Genomic DNA, 17,065 nt, shown 5'->3' with positions numbered 1-17,065 from the left:
GTCAAGCACCTGTTTTAGCAACACCATGTTACAGAAAACAGTTTACACTTTTTGTTACAGAACGCGAAGGTACTGCCTTGTCAGTACTCACACAGGAACAAGCAGGAGCACACAAACCATGTGCTTATTTTTCTAGTACATTAGATCCAGTAGCACAGGCTTTGCCTGCATGCCTAAAATCAGTGGCAGCGACAGCTTTAGCAATCAGACAAAGCGATGCCATAGTGTTAGGACATCCATTGACAGTTCAAGTACCACATGCAGTAGAGGTTCTTGTAAATAGAACGCAAACACAACACTTGACTATAGCGCGACTTACAGGGTACGAGCTTACATTGTTTCAGCCACATATAGAAATCAGACGCTGTAACACATTGAATCCTGCCACACTTTTGCCAGTAACCGGAACAGACCCACTAGCCCATGACTGTATTGAAGTTATTACAATAACGACGAAACCTAGACAAGACTTAACCGATGTCCCATTGTCAGACCCAGACCTGACATTGGATGTAGATGGTTCATGTATGAGAACAAATACAGGAGAATTAGTGGCTGCTTACGCAGTCACAACAGATACTGAAGTCATTGAAACTAATCGTATAAATACTTTGTCAGCTCAAGCCGCAGAGCTCATCGCTCTGACACAAGCCTGTATTCAAGCCACAAATAAAAAAGTCAACATATACACTGATTCACGTTATGCATTCGGAGTTGTACATGACTTCGGCGTGCTGTGGCGAGAGAGAGGTTATTTAACTTCCCATGGTGCCCACATTCAGCACGGACCCCTCATTCATGCCTTATTAGATGCAATACATCTACCCACTGCAATATCAATTATGAAATGTAAGGCTCATACGAAGGTTACTGATATCATTTCCCAAGGCAATGATCTAGCCGACAGAACAGCTAAACAGACTGCTCAAACCCAAACATCCGACATGACAAAGACAATAGTCCCGATGCCGACACATTGTATGACAGTTAAAGATCCTACTCTTGACGTAATTGACATACAGACACATGCTACACCAGATGAAATAAAGAAATGGACTGAATTAGGAGGGATCCAAACGGACCAAGGATGGATGATGAAGGAAAAATCTGTGTGGTTCCTTCCTGATTCAATGGTCCAAGTTATAATTAACACTATACATAGTCCAGCACACCTAGGAGAAAAAGCTATGCTAGATAGCATTCAACACATTTGGTTCAATAAACATTTACGAACAGCAGCCAAACAAAAGGTCCGTACCTGTATGATCTGTTGCCAGTTCAACCCAGGAAAAAGTGTTCCCGTAGAACAAGGTGGATTTCATCCTCCTAATCACCCTTTTGAAGTACTCCAGATGGATTATATCCAGATGGAACGATGTCGAGGATTCAAATATGTTCTCGTAGTTGTCTGCGCTCTGTCCCGCTGGACGGAGGCATACCCGGTTTCAGATTACACTGCCCCGACTACTGCCAAACAGTTAGTTCGAGAATTCTTCCCACGATACGGTTTACCACGTGTTGTTCACTCAGATAACGGCCAGCCGTTCTCATCCGAATTAATGAAACATGTTTCACTTTTGTTAGGTTATCAGTGGAAATTCCACTGTGTCCGACACCCCGAGGCAGCAGGTCTCGTAGAAAGACATAACCAGATACTGAAAATCAGATTGTCCAAAATATGCAGAGAGAAAGGTGTCGACTGGGTAGTAGCGTTACCCGTTGCACTCTTTTACATGAGAATGGTAGCACACTCTCGAACAGGGCTATCCCCGTATGAGGTGATCTTCGGCAGACCACCAAATATGTGGGGGACGTCCATACCACGCAAAATAACTGATATTGACTGTAATATGCTGACAGATTACCTGGCTTCCTTGATGTCTGCACTACAATCTTGTCGTTCACAGGTAGCTGCAGCCTTTCCCGACAACACTGAGGTGAAACCCCATGACGTAGTTCCGGGGGACCTCGTACTTGTGAGGAATTTCGACCGAAAGACTCAGCTGGAGCCCAGGTGGAAGTCACCCAAGTTGGTCCTGCTGACCACAAGAACAGCTGTGAAGATTGAAGGCAGGAAAGGCTGGATTCATTCAAGTCATATCAAGAAATTTCATGGACTTCCTGCAGATGTAAACAGCCCACCTCGTGTGTCTTCACCCATTGACTCAAAACTTCCTTTTGTTGAACAGAGCAACTCTGAACACTATAAACTAAAACTTAGGCCCAACCAGTCGAGCAATTTGATTGTTTAAGTCCTCTCCAAGGTGAAGCGGTTGAATTGTCTCTGACATGTATCCCTTGGACCCGAGTAGAGAAAGCACCCGGAAAATGTTGAAACGACAGGCGTATTGTAAATCACTGCGTAGCCACTGCATAGTGACATTATTAATCTTGTTTTTCTTGAGTCTTTTAATAATTACTGCAATTATATTGTTGCACATATATTACCCTATTGCCAGAAATGTTTACAATGTTACTGCTGAACATTCTTTTAGTGACTTACCTCCGCATGAATTGTCTTATAGACTTGCGCTGCGCAATAACACTTTCATTAGTATGTTACATCATTCCCATCAGACTAGTAATGCAACTAATTGTTGGGTGTGTGGCCGGCTCCCTCCCTATCAGAATTATGAAGGAGTCTTGCCTTTCTTTCCACATCCGTTTACACATAATGGATCCTGTGGAGCATGGTTTAGTTTAATCAATTCCATAGACTCAGACACAGCCGTTTACCAAGACCAGTGGGTATGGGGAAATTTGAACCTAGTTTTATTCAAAGTCTGTTACCCTGACCAGGAGGGTCGCCCCAAAGGAACAGGAACTGATCTAGAAAATGAAGTATATGGATTAGGTAACTTCACACCTAATCTCATGATTCTGAATGTCGAATCCGAAGTTGAACTAATTTTGCCCACCATGTCAGTATTCCCAGCGAAAGGTGAATTGTGTGTAAGAAAAGTTGGTTCCATACATATGGGCCATAGTAAATGCACTACTACAGTAGAATTCAGTGATCAAGGCAAATCTTCATTTAGAGCTTATCGCCACTCCTACTTTATATGTGGTCAGACTGCATATATGCGTCTACCTCTAGATTGGGATGGTACCTGCTACATTGCATTCCTTTTGCCACCTGTTTTCCTAGCTCCTCCTGATTATTATAGAAATATTCATTTAGTACACAACAGAGAGCGGAGAGATCTCCCAATTGTCGATTACACTGAAACAGCATGGGAAAAATACACAGATTTCAATAAAGGCATCTTTCCTTATATAGGTACTGTTACTAATAGTAAGCTGATACGTAGATTAACTAGAACCCTTGAAGCAGTAGTGAACGAAACTATTTCCGCCTTAGGCAATTTAACAGAAGAGCAGTTTGCTATGCGGATTGTTGTGCTTCAAAATCGTCTTGTCCTTGACGTCATCCTGGCTGATAGGGGCGGAGCTTGTAGGGTCATCGGATCAAGCTGCTGCGTATTCATACCAGAAAATTCGCCATCTGTATATAAAGCTATAACTCGCCTTCACAAGATTGTAAGCCAGATACACCAGAATCCAGGCACCTGGACTTGGTCCGGTTGGTTTTGGAGTGTGATATCAGCCTGGGGATGGAGAGTTCTATCCTTCCTAGGTATTGGCCTTCTCATACTATTCAGTTGCTGTCTATGTCTACAATGTGGACCAGCGATCTGTGGTCTGTGTGCCACATCGTGCATTCCACATCAAAATGTTCATTCAAGATCACGGAAGAAGAAAGAAGAACAAATGATGTTATATGAACAGATCAATGGATTGATGAAGATTGATATCTCTTAACGGGCAAGTAGGGGACAAGGAGGGAATGTGGAAATATGGATTTTTCTGGTCAGTTATGTCCCCTATCTTGGACCCCAACGGTTCTATGTGCATGTTACAAGTACATGTATGTTCCCTCCAGTTCCAGTTATGAAGACGCAAACACATGTGCGTCCACCGTCAACATGTCCTCTGTCAGATCCGCCATGAATAGGCCGGATATTCCATTCCTAAGTATGAAAAGCCACCGCCTTTATATGGTTCACTTATGCCATTTTACAGTCCAGGCAAGTAGGCCCTGATTCTGTCATCAAGCTTTTCTTGCCTTCTGCCTCTGAAAGCTCCAGTCTGAGCCTGCATCTGTGACCATGAACTTTGTCTCATTCTCTGCGCGGCTCACGAAGCCTGACATCAGCCTATTCTCTGCCAAGAACTGTATTTCACCTTCGAGTTATCTGCTTCACCCCTCAACCGATGCATTCCTGTCTAGTAGTTTAAGTAAACATTCTTCCAGCTACCGAGCAAAAGGCCCGGCTTCTCTGTCTTCATGCAAGTAATTCATAGCCCTGTTACCATGGAATATTCCTACCCCCTCGCATTTAGTGTAGACACTTAGACGCTTGTACACGCACGCACAGTCAGTATAGAATAGATTCTGTCCGAGAGTCCTTCTTTTGTGGATAACATAGTTCTTTAAACATAGGATGTTAGATATGATTTGGGATTAGGTTGACTTGACCCCCCAGACTTTTCGTCTCCACATGTAGAGCTAAATGTCAAGTCCCCTTCACCCCCTAGTTGCACGTCAATCACACGTCATGCTGCTGCGCGCGCATCTATGCCAAGTATTATCTTATAGATCCACCTATATATGACATCATAACCAATTATGTTCCTTTTTACTCCTTATTACACCCATTTTCGGTTACGCATATAAATCGTCATTTTCCTTATCAATTGTTACGCCTACTGGATTCGCTTCATTGTAATGTATGTACTATAAAAGTCATTTCTTGTCAATAATGTATGTACTTCACTTCCTGAACCTCCGTGGTGACGGAACTTGGAGCAACCGATTATAATCGTTCATTGGAATAAAGCCCATTCCGAACCTCTAATACCACGGATTCTGCCTCTCATTTTACTGAGCTATTTTATTATGTTTCTGTATCAAATTAAGTCCCGGTAAAGGAAAATTATTTACCACAGTGTGATAGTCAGTGAGAGTGAGTCAGCCATTAATGCAAGGCATTTGCAGTTAGGGTGAATACTCTAAAGCTCAACTTTCATTGTGACAATAGTTTGAATATAAAACCTGTACATGTTTGCAGAGTTTAACGATTTGTGGCTATTCCTAATGCTCTGAGGATACTACATTATTATGTGCAAATAAATACATGCAGAACAAATAAAAGAAACAATTATAGTGAAGACTTTAATCCGCATGTTCTGAAAACCTGTAATTTCCCATCTTTCAAAAGAGCACAAGTAGAAGCTGTTTTAAAGCACTTGTGCTTGTCATTGCTGATTTATATACATCAAATTCATTTTAAAGTAATTCAATTAAGATAGAGAGACAGCACTTCGAGTAAGGATTACAACGCACCTGAGAAAACACGTTAAACTCTGATCTTATCAAGCCCGGGAGTGGTTTGTGCGTGCGCAGTCTTCACTATTTCAAGCACTTCACTCGTGCTTGTGGCGCACCGCTGCGCGCTCCCGCAAGATGGATGCCGCCACAAGCACAAGTGCAGTGCTTGAAAAAGTGAAGAACGACGGCTAAAGTCACTCCTATGCAGCGCATGCGCGCTGCGTAGGCGAGATCTAAAAAATGATCCACACACCCTGGGGGCGAAGCTCCCATGGTGAGGGGCGTCATTCGTTTTCTTTATTTTTCAAAAACAAATCCTTGATTTGGGAGTTTGTTTTTTAAATTAAAAAACATTGGAAAAGTCTGAAGGCCAGCCATCATGTTTGACGAAGCTGTCCATCAAACTTTTCTAAAAAGACAGGAACCACCATAGTGGCGGCTCCTACCAATGCACAGACATGTCCGCGGATCTGGCGGACACCACTAAATTTGGCAGGCAGATTAAAGGTAGTGAAGTTCTCCAACATCCTGTCTGCCAAACCATAAATCATCCCTTCTGACTAAAGTGGCACAGTGGACAAAAAAACACAAAAGTGTGAAATGCTCCCCTAAAGGACTGCTAGTGGTTTGATTATTTGCAAGCATTTGTCCTATGAACCTTTGGGATTTTGATTGCAAGTAATATGCCTGGAAACCGGAGACTGGTGTAGGTTTCCAGGCTTACTACTATCAATGTCTGTAGTAGTAAAATGTGCATCCAATGAAGGATTACTTCTTTGGAATCCCTTTGCCCAACCCCAGTTTTGCACAAATGAAGGCTGTGCACAGTGGGGTCATGCATCCACATCGGGTCGGGAGCAAGCCCTGCACTCAAACTTTGCATGGCATGGCTGTGAGCAGCAGGTGTTGTGTGTTCCACCCCTTTCGGCGAATCTCATGCACAGCTGAGGTTGTAAAGTAAGTACATCATAACAAGCATTTGCAATGCAATCGGTCTCACCTTTGGGACCTTATATGTATTTACCTTTGCAGCACTTTAGCCTGGGTGCTGAAACATCTACTGTTTTTTAACATGGAGGGAAAGTAAGCACCAAAATGCGTGACACGCCAGGTATGGGAACACATGGAGAGAAATATTGCTTTTCAGCAGGAAATTGTATAGTCCAAAGCTCTGTTTTTAATATAAAATCAGGGCCTTCGGTGGTCATATCAGTGAAAATACAAGATTTGAGAAAAATATTATTGTCTACGGGTGCTCGTGGAAGACAATTTCCATGGACTGGAATTTAGAGAATGCTAAAGTGATTCAGGTATTTTACTGACCTCTGCTGGTCGTTTTCTATCAAGACAGTTAAATAGAGGTAGTTGAACAGAAAAAAAAAGTCCCTAAGCGGAAGCAGACAAGTCCTAGGGCTGATCTCCAGAGCCCACAAAGTACATACACATATAAGTATATACTAAAGTATATACAAGAGGTCTCGAATGCTCGACCTAAAAAACAATGAAATACAGTGGGACAAACACAGTTAAAATCCGAGTCGGAGTTCTAGGTCAAAACTGTAAAACCTCAAAAATTTGCTATAACTCACCGCATCTGCCATGCAGAAAACACCTATTTGCAAATGGAACAGAGACACGGAAACAGCTAACGGGAGAACAACTTGTGGCGTGCTGGGCACTCAGCTCAAAGCCAGAAGTAGCTTAGACATTCAGCATGTGCTGTGGCCCTTGTGGTTAAGACATTTAAAGTTGGGTGACTGAGAAGTTGAGTGAATAGGCCGAATTCTTCTGCTGAAGCAGTGACTGCTACTGCAGGACCGGTCCACTGTGAAGAAGCGGACTGTGCCGGGTAATTTCAATGGCAGTGGGTATGTGCAAAGAAGGGACAGTACAGGATATTAACTCAGTGCACGTTTTCAAGGCAGTACCGTACATTCATGCTGATAGCCTTAAGAGAAGGGGGCAGTGGGAAGGTGGCGGCTTGGCAGCAGGGCCACCTCTGAAGGCGCTGCAGTGATGGATTGGCAACAGTTTCCATTGGCGGCCGGACAGCACCTCTCTCGAGACAGCACCAATAGGCATGCTTCTGCACCGTGACGTCAGACCTACCTCCTGGATATGCAAAGGAAGCAGGATAAACGAAATACATATTCTAATTAGTCCCACTGGAGGCTGCCAGTAGCTGCTCCAGACCACGCCGAGCGGCAGTGGCCTTGTTTTACGAAATGCTGACATGTTCTCTTGCCAGTCTGTTCCTGCTTAAAATGCGAACGCCTTCAATTATTTCAATTTACAAAAGCGGCCCTGCCCCAAATCACGTTGCTACTAAATACAAGAAACGAAAATGGAAAGCAAACATTAAAAAACAACTGAAATAATATCTATTGGTCTAGCTATTATATGGATGATTCGTTTAATCCCCAGCACTCGAGATGTAATGGCTTCTCGGCTAATAATGGTAGTAATTACTGCCCAGTGTCTGCTCGTCTCTAAGCAGGGTTTCGTCTTCGGTCATTACTATGCACTTCGTGCTACGGTAGCTGGAGTTTTGCATTTCTAATGCCCATGGATTTTTTTTCGTCCAACGAACCGCAGCTCCTGAGGGAGTTTGTTGAACATGAGTGACCTTCAAACGATCTAGGTGATGAGGAGAGCGAAACCTTCCCCTGCTAAAAATAAATAAATAAGTGCGCCCAGTTGTGCGGCGGCTGCACCCAAGAAGGGCCGTTTTACAGATGGCCAGGAGTGAATGCTGGCGGAGTGGGCTATTTATATGCAGGTGTGAGTAGTTCTTCAGACAGCGCGTTGACACATGGAGGAGATAACAGCTCTTCAGACAGAGGGCACTTTCACACAACACAAGGGGGCAAGCAAGGGAAGGTCCCGTTTGTACTTCTGTATTCATGAGTATGGTTTCAAGTTGTCTGAAAATGAAAACCTCGTGATCAAGCACTGGCTTGAGTAAGGTTTCATCCGAAAGGTTGCAGACATAATTACTACTTCACTTGGTTGTTCAGATGATTGACAACATCCGAGGTTTTATTTGATCTTGATTGAATCATATCTAATTATATAGAGTATGAAGTACACTCAACAGTAAGTAACGTATGAGGAAACTGGAAGTCACCAAGATGGTTTGTGACCATACAGGAACACACTGCTGCAGGCCAAGTAACTGCAATATTCTGCTGATCATTCACCGTTGCTGGTTTTCAATCCGTGTAATGCAACGGATTTGTGAGGTGCAAGAGAGGCAGCTGGTATCCGGTATGCCATATAGCTGGTATCACCCTACTCGGACCAGCACAGGTATTAAATCACAAGCCACGCACCAAGCATTCAACAGTACACCCTGCAGAGTAAATGGCACACACAAAGACAGCACAGATAAACTGTATGGTTGGTATCGCTGTGCTTACAATACCATGCTCAGCTGGCTGCCCCTAACAACATCCTACAACAGAACATATTTAAAAAAGAAAAAATCACAATATATCCAACACACCTCAAATATGCTATTATATGGCTTTTGTGTCACCCAATCACATCCATTCCCTCAATAGCCTTACGCAAACACCTAAAAAGACGATTTGTAGGTATTCCACCACATCAACACACTCTCTGCAACGGTGTGCACCCCACCGTGATATACCCATTTAAAATTAATTTTTTAAATCGCTTCATGCAGTGGTACTTTTTTTTATTTTTTTAGGTAGCGCCTTGTAGGCTCATGCGCTGTCTGCAAGACCTGCTGTAATCACTTACAGAACCTAATTACCGCCTACTGCTTGCCAAAGGTTCCCTCAAGCACCCCTCTTAATTGCTGTATCCTGACTCGTTCTGGCAGCCAATAGCTCACTTCCATTCAAGCAGAGGAGCACTGGCCAATTACAGTCTCCTTACAGTTTTATTCTTTATCTGTTTTTTTTAGAGCTATTTTCTTATTCACTGCAGCCTTTATCAACATTTTTATATCTCAGGCGCGTGCTGTTTCCACACACCACTCCTAACCAGAAGCCCGCCAGATTGGGCAGGTCTAATCACTACCCCCCTTTACCATCCTGCTTGTCAGACTTAACTCCCACTCGGTTTTACTTCAAATGTGTAAGCGTACAGCCAAAATCAAAACTTATTCGCCGAGGGGAGCGAAAGATGGAAAGGCACCAACAATCGCTGAAGCACCTTTGTATTCAGTGCTGGTCTCTGCCTGTCATTAACCTCTTGAGTGCCCATGACGAGATGGTCTCGTCATGGGCCGTGGTTGCGCTGTGCCCATGACGAGACTATCTCGTCATGAGACCCGCCCGCTAATGAAACGCCCGGCACAGGGCGTGGAAAGGGCGGGGCACTCAAGGGGTTAAACACTGCTCTTAGGAGTGGTTTGTTGTTTGTGTTTTGGTGTCGGAGTGACGTAGGCCCATATAATAAAATATGCTGAGAACGTTAACTAGTCATGTGGTACTGACACATGAATATCTTTAGCCAGCTTTATTACAAATGTAATCATTTTTTAACTCTCTTCAGTTAATATTGAACTGGCTGTCCTGACACCATGGACATGCACTCAAATAGAAACAACATTTGTCCAGATTTCGGTTTAAAAATACACAAATACAACCAGGGAAACGAGATTGCTCCCTATCTCACTTTGTATGTCGTCATCATCAGTAAAAACAACAAGCATTTGCAATGCAATAGGTCTTGTATTTGCAAGAGTTTGAGCTATTGGCATTGTAAATGACAATGCCTTTTATTTATTTGTTTTGAAAACCTGCAAGCGGTGTGTAAACATGCACTTTGTATTTCTGCCATCTTTGCTTCTCATAAGCAAGGACTATAAGTACAAAGTACACGTTTACGCACCGCTTGCAGGTTTTTTGAAACACAAATAAATGTTTTTTTGTTGTTGTTGTTCTGTGCCGCTCTTCCATGTTTATGTGGAAGAGCGGTATCAGGTTTCTTGTTGCGGACAACAAGCCAATTTACAATGTGGGCCTTCTTAGTCGGTCTTTTTCTTTTTTAAACAAGGTTTACCAGTATTTTCTTCCCATTTGTGGGGGTGCACCCTACACACCCCAGATTTTTCTTTCTTTATGGAAGCTGTTCTGTGTACCCGTGTACCCTGTTTTCCACCCATTGCATTTTACTGCCTGTATGTGCAATGCTCTTTATCTAAGCTGGCGGTGAAATATCTGGTGGTGCAAAGAATGCAACATAAGAGCAGCTTATCACAAAAAACACAGGTGGAACATTACCAACCTAGGAGAGATGTAAGCATTGTGGTTTGGCACTTTGGTCCCCCATAAAAAACATTCATCCGTAAAGTTCTAAAGTTGACACATTCGGCTAACATAAGAACCCACACATTCACACTACTTGGAGAACTTCTTTGCAAGCTGACTCCAACCCGTTTTGCAAAGCAACTATCAGAACAATGTGAAATATCACCCTCGGTCTTCTAAAAGTGCTGGCATCACATACAAATGGCAGACTGTGTGCCCCTATGAACATTATTGTACCAACTTTTAGGGTTTGAAGCAGTGGCATTGAGGTTACAAGCAGATTTCTGAAGTGGGCATTAACCCCACATAAATATCTTAATTGTTTTCAAAGTATTCGTATATTGTGAAGGCCCCATTCTCGTTCTGCAAATGAAAAAACCATAAATCACCTTCCCCTAAATATATTCTACCAAACACTGTAACTTCAGGTATCTAAGCAGATGGTAAACAAATCCAGTCCAACCTGGACACCGTCTGTCCTCGATCATGGAAAGCAACAATAACTAATTTTGGTATTTTCCAGACACAACCTTCATGAACCCGTTCAAAGTCTTTGGTCCATCTCAGTCCAACCAGACAAGAGAGACAGGGAAACAAAAAACGTGTTTCAAGTTCCTATTTATGAATCGGGGAGGTAAATATGAAAAGCATTTAATTGGTGCCTATGAAGGAGAGACAATCTTAGGCATGCTGAAATGAACATCTATCAGATATAAAATTACACCATGTTAAAAGTCTGGTTGTAAGACATTAAAAAGAATGTTAAAATAATATTGCAAACATTTGGTTTTAAATTTTGGAAGTCATACTGAAAAACAATATTAAGTCTACGAAGGTCAGAAATATTCTGGTTGAAAAAACAAAATGCCTTGGAATATTTTGCCATCTTTTTTAGAATGCATCTGTATTTTCTATTTTTATTAGAACTAGAAGAAACACTACTGACAGAAAATTGAACTGAAAGTATAAAACATTAGCGGAGTAAAATGAATGTCATTTTGAAAACTATTGAGTGTGCTGCATAATGTTTTGTCGCAAAAAACTCTGGACTAAAACAAACCGGTTTCAATTATTTTATATAGGGTTTACTGTAGACATTTTAAGATTCCTTAGATTGAGTTGTTAAAACATAATTCATTAGTGTTTCGGATAAATATTCTGTCCTCTGTTTTCCAAAAATGCATAGACAGCTAGAAAATTGTATATATGTGTTAAAGTAAGGGTGCCGCTCGCAGGCGCAGGACCTTGCTCCCATTCAGACTCACCTGGAGCTGTCTCCCGCAGTGGACCTTGGCGCAGGACAGCACGGATCTTCACTGAACTCTACAGGGGGTTTTAATTTTGACTTTGTGTGATTCGCGGGACTGCGAGGACCAGAGTGCTTTCTTTCCTGCTGATTACTCGCACCTGGCTCCTCTTCCCGCCCCTCATTCCGGCCAGTACTTCACGCCTCGCGGCCCCCGCTTCGCGGGAGCCGCTCGCAGGCGCAGGACCTTGCTCCCATTCAGACTCACCTGGAGCTGTCTCCCGCAGTGGACCTTGGCGCAGGACAGCACGGATCTTCACTGAACTCTACAGGTGGTTTTAATTTTGACTTTGTGTGATTCGCGGGACTGCGAGGACCAGAGTGCTTTCTTTCCTGCTGATTACTCGCACCTGGCTCCTCTTCCCGCCCCTTACTCCGGCCCATTTAATCCTTGCCTGCTCTCGCGCTAGCGGGACGCGTGCGGGGCGTAGTCCGGGCCAAGGGCGGGCCCGTTCTAGCCCGTTACAGACCGGGTAAGACCGGACCGGGCCATTTCTCTTTCATTTCAGTGACCATAGCTTAAAATGGCAGCAAGGGAAACCCGTAGTAAATGTCTTGTAAGTAGTGGGTCTGTATCAGGGACTTTAGATGCTTTTTTAATTCGAGCCAATTCTCTATTAAATAATGAGATAACGGTCCTTGAAAAGCGCCTCTCTATAGGCATTGAAAATGCCAAAAGATCCTCTTTGGGTCATATTGCCCAGGCAAGGACGCCTGACAATGTCCCTCTGCCCGGCAAACAGACACTATCTATTGTTAGCCCTGCTACTCCTGTTTTTAACTCCCTTATCGATAATGAGTGTCCCCAGAGAACGATTAATGCTAGGACATCGCCCGTGACAAGCTCCAATCCTAATCCCACTATTAAAAACAGTAGGGTTGGTAGGAAGCGCTCTAGAGCTGTTAGGGAGGGAGCCATCCCTAAGAAGAACAAAGGCCCCCCAATAAAGAGAAACAAGTTGCACAAGCCATTAGTTCCTCCCCCTTGTACTGATACAGTTCCTGAAAGCACTTCAAACTCTAGCGCGTCTCCCGTCGCAATAAGCAGATCTGTATCTACCATGACTATTTGTCCAGATCAGGTGGCTTCCCTCCATTCCTTAGTTACCCCTACTTCTAATACTAATTTGGGCACAAATACTGAACCGCTTCACAAAGATGTAAAGGCTTTATTAAAATCTTTGCTTGATCCTCTTTGTTTCAAGCTGGACCAATTGGAGGATAGAATAGCCAAATTGACAAGGGTAATTGAGTCTTACCCCAATCCCCCCATAGTTCCATCCTCTTCTGAAAGGGAGCGGGGTAATGTCGCTGCACTACAGAGTGCAAGCGCTCCAATTCTACAATTACCCACACATACTCCCGCATCCTGGACATTGCCAGCCCAGGCTCCCACACTCCCTATCAGCAGCTTCATCCCTCCCTCCTCTACGGTGACAAACACAAATTCTCTAGGAAGGGTAGAGCCAGATTTCCACCAGACCATTACTACCAATCCTCCCATTGCTGGAGTACATCTTACCCCAAACCTCCCCCCAGAGGTTGCCCCGTTTGTTGTAGTTCTAACGGGAGTCCCTAAACTTACTGAAGGAACCATCGAATCATTCTCATCGCTTAAGAATAAAGTGGTGAGTTGGCTTACAAACCATAGACCTCTCCCCCCAAATTATTCGGTGAGATTTTGATGGTTCGTAGGGCCCACTGGGTGGGTAACACTAAGAAAGATCTTATCGGGGATTGTGTGATTATAACCCTGAGGGATAAGGGAGCCGTTTCTTTCATCCTTAACTCCCCTCATGTGGGGTCTGAATCTTTAATAAAGCCCTTCCCACTAGCTCTTTTCTATCCCCCACCGAGAAGACAACAGGAACATGATTATGACCAAGGGTGGACACGTGTGGGTCGAAATGGATTCTGTAATGGGCATAGTACTAGATATGAACTACAGGGCTCTTCCCTATATTTGGGGGATTACAATCGATTCAGATGTCTTAGCGAGGTTGATTGACTGGTTCCAAATACATGTTCAATCAGTGGGTCGCTCTACGCTGAACCATCTTCCCAAGGAGATCTAGACATGGGAGTTATTAAAACCATACCACCAAGCCCGACTTCATATTCAAATCCGGATGAGGATTTTAAAATTTTACCACAGATTGTGTCTCCTGTGAGCTCCCCTATTGGCCCCTGTACCAGGGATAATGTCTTTGTCTTATGCTCTAATTCTCCTTCTATAGCTGATTCTCCAAACCTAAGCATAGATGCCCCTACCATAGGAGAGCCCAAAACTGATGTCAACCTTATCTCTTGGAATGTAGCGGGCCTAAAGAACAAACAGATATGCAATGAGTGGGGTAATTTTATGGACACTTTTGATATTTGTTTGTTACAAGAGACATGGGCCATGGATAACTACCAACGAGAGGGGTTCGCCTCTTTTGGCATTCTGGCTTTATCTAGTGGCAGGGGGAGACCTTCTGGAGGTCTTAGCACCTGGGTTGCAATTCATCTGGGTGCTAAAGTCAGGCAACTCCAAACAGGATCTGATGACATTTTATGTGTTATACTGGACTTGCCTGAGAACAGGCATTTGGTTCTCATAAATGTCTATTCTAGACCATCTCCAGGAGGACGTGAATCTAAGGTCATTACAGCTCTGAATGATTTTATTCTGACTTTAGATCCAGATTATTCCGTCATAGTAGGCGGCGATTTTAACTGTCAGTTTGAGCCGCTCAGTCTCTCAGCCCAAAATGATCCTGTGGCGGAAGACACACATTTAAATATCCCTGACCCTATGATCCCTACGGTTAGAGCTTGGACCCCATTAGTACTTCAAATTCTTTCTCTTACCCTTTCTTTATCATTGAGGGCTTGCAATGGCCGATTTAAATCCGACCAGCCTGGACATACTACTTTTAATAGAGCTGGGCATTTGTCGATCTTGGATTATATCCTGATCGACACAAAATCATGGAACAAGGTCTTAGATTTTAGAGTGGTCGTTCGTGATGATAGTGACCACAATGCCCTTACTCTGAAATTAAAACCAGATCATTGGGGATTTTCAACGTATGTCAGCGGGGTGTCCCCTCCATTGCAATCTCTAACTCTCCATAACAACAAACGAAGAGTTAAATGGTCTAGCATCCTCATGCATCCTGAGAAACTGGCAGAAACTTATAGACTGGCACTTCCCTGCCTTAATGAAATGGCCGGTGTAGTGCTAGACTGCTCTTCCGCGGAAAGTTTATCCAGCCCCGTTATTATCCACACTCCGTTATCAACGAAAATCCTGGACGTTTTTTCTCGTTCAGAGGCTCCTAAGGCACCAGTGCCCAACAAGCAATCTTGGTTCACAGGTGAATGTAGGAAATTAAAAACTGAGCTGATTGTGGCAATAAAAGCAAAGGATAAACTTAGAACTAAATCACTCCGTGCCCTTTATAAACAACAGACCAACAGGGCAAGGAAGTCTTGGGAAGACGATATGTGGGAGGAGTTAAGAGTATCTTTACAGAATAAGGACTTTAAGACCTTCTGGGCCATTGTTAGCAATGGTAAGAAAGACTCTGACCCCATTACTGGTTCTAATATTGCCCCTGCACTGTGGGAAGGGCATTTCGGTGGCCTATACTCAATAGCGGATTCTAATTCACTTCCCCCAGTTGATTCTCCCTCTATTACAGCTTGTCGTGCTGCAGCTATCCCACGAATCGAAATTAAGGAGGTTGAAAATGCCATCTCTATGCACATACCTAACAAAGCGCCGGGCCTGGACAAAATCCCTGGCGATCTTTTTAGGTCTGAACCTACGGTGTGGGCTCCCTACTTATGTGTCCTTTTTAACTCCATTTTGTATGGTGCAGAGCCACCAGTAACCTGGCGTGGCGCGGAGATAGTGCCTATTCACAAAAAAGGCTGCCCTTTACAGCCCTCAAATTATCGCCCGATAAGCCTAATTGATACGACCCAAAAACTATTCGGGCGCATAATTTTGAATAGATTACAGGCCTGGGAAGAAGAAAATAACGTTTTAAGCACTTTGCAGGCCGGCTTCAGGAAGGGTACTTCAACCCTTGACCAGATATTTCGTCTTCAGGTTATATTCTGGAAGACTGTGAGAGTAGAGGGTGGCAGCCTCTACCTCATTTTTGTTGATCTAAGGTCAGCTTTTGATCTGGTCCCGAGAGAAAAGCTCTGGGCCGTTCTGCAAAGGCTTAACATTCCCCCCTATCTCTTGGATGTTTTGAAGAACTTACACAAGGCCAATTTCGCCCAGGTTAGATGTGGGAAGTATGGCGAACTTTCTGACCGCTTTCCTGTTAGTCGAGGAGTTCGACAAGGATGTGTGCTAGCTCCCACGTTGTTTTGCCTATACATTAATGGACTCATAAAACACCTTCTAGCCCTCAAAGACATTGACGTCCCTAGGCTTGTATCGGGCAAGGTTCCTGCTCTAATGTTTGCTGACGACACCCTGTTGTTGTCACGCACTCCCATGGGAATTCAGCGAGTTTTAGATGGCTTCGTTGACTTCTGTGGTGACAGGGGCCTTGAGATCAACCTAGCCAAAACGAAATTTATGATTCTCAACCCTCCTAAAAGTACCCGCCCGAGCCCAGTATTGAATGGTATCCCCCTTGAAAGGGTGAAAACGTTCACTTACTTGGGGATTACACTCCAAGAAGATCTTGGCTGGGGAGGCCAGGTGGTCAATTCTACACTTAAGTTGACCCAAACTACAGGAGGTATGGCTAGATTGTTTAGTGGCACGTTTTTTAAACCAGCGGCCCCAGTGGTAGAAATTTTTAAAACTCAAGCCCGATCTGCCGCTACCTATGGAGCAGAACTATGGGGCCACTCCCAAATAGATAGTCTAACGAGGGTCGAAAACTCCTTTATCAGGAAACTATTAAGTTTACCCCCTAGTACTCCGCTGGTCCCAATTAGATTAGATCTGGGACTGCTTCCCATTGAAGAAGTGGTGGTGGCCCGGCCTGTCCAATATTGGAAGAGATTATGGTCCAATCCAGACCTCGAAATTTTCAGAGATGAATTTCTGGATCTCTGGCCTACACTCAA

General features: G+C 43.8%; 1 protein-coding gene across 2 annotated transcripts in view; it reads right to left on the bottom strand.

The window, feature by feature from the left end:
* Window positions 1-17,065, bottom strand: part of PREP (prolyl endopeptidase) — a 692,721-nt gene that overhangs the window by 118,294 nt on the left and 557,362 nt on the right. The window lies entirely within an intron of this gene.

The sequence above is a fragment of the Triturus cristatus genome, chromosome 6, assembly GCF_964204655.1.
Source record: "Triturus cristatus chromosome 6, aTriCri1.1, whole genome shotgun sequence".
Classification (NCBI taxonomy): Eukaryota; Metazoa; Chordata; class Amphibia; order Caudata; family Salamandridae; genus Triturus; species Triturus cristatus.
This window is presented reverse-complemented; position numbering and strand designations above follow the sequence as displayed.